The sequence below is a fragment of the Crocuta crocuta genome, unplaced genomic scaffold (assembly GCF_008692635.1).
Source record: "Crocuta crocuta isolate KB4526 unplaced genomic scaffold, BGI_CrCroc_1.0 scaffold131, whole genome shotgun sequence".
Taxonomy (NCBI): domain Eukaryota; kingdom Metazoa; phylum Chordata; class Mammalia; order Carnivora; family Hyaenidae; genus Crocuta; species Crocuta crocuta.
Genome location: NW_027528977.1, coordinates 5,238,500 through 5,239,006, shown reverse-complemented (window position 1 = coordinate 5,239,006; position 507 = coordinate 5,238,500).

Sequence of the window (507 nt, the reverse complement as noted above, 5' to 3'; positions counted from 1 at the left end):
TGCACAATCATTTTCAAGGTATAGGATGGATGGTAGATGGGACTCCAAGAGTTCAGACGATAGTCCTCCAGCTTGTAGCCTGGAATGCTGGATGACTCACTCGGTTGCGAGACTTTATATCTTTTTGGTGTGCATACGTGATGTGATATATGCTTTCACTTTGAAATAAAGTTATGAAGTCAGCAGTTGGCCACGAGCAACAAGTATAAACACAAGTGGAATACACAGCGGGTGCGGCACCACTAATGAGCCACTCACGTGCGAACACCGGAGCGCACCACCCGTGGGCCCACGCATCTAGTACTGCACCAGACAGGCAGCCAGGGGCCCAAGTCGGCCTTCCGGCGGAACCCTGTTTACAGCTCCTTAGTGGTCTCGGTATCCGCGTCTGAGGGGTGGGGGTGAGAGGAAGAGCGCGGCGGCTCCCGGCCAATGGCAGTTCTTGAACTTACACCTACAGACGTCAGCAAACGGATGTCACACAGCTGGCTCGGAAGCGTCTCCTCC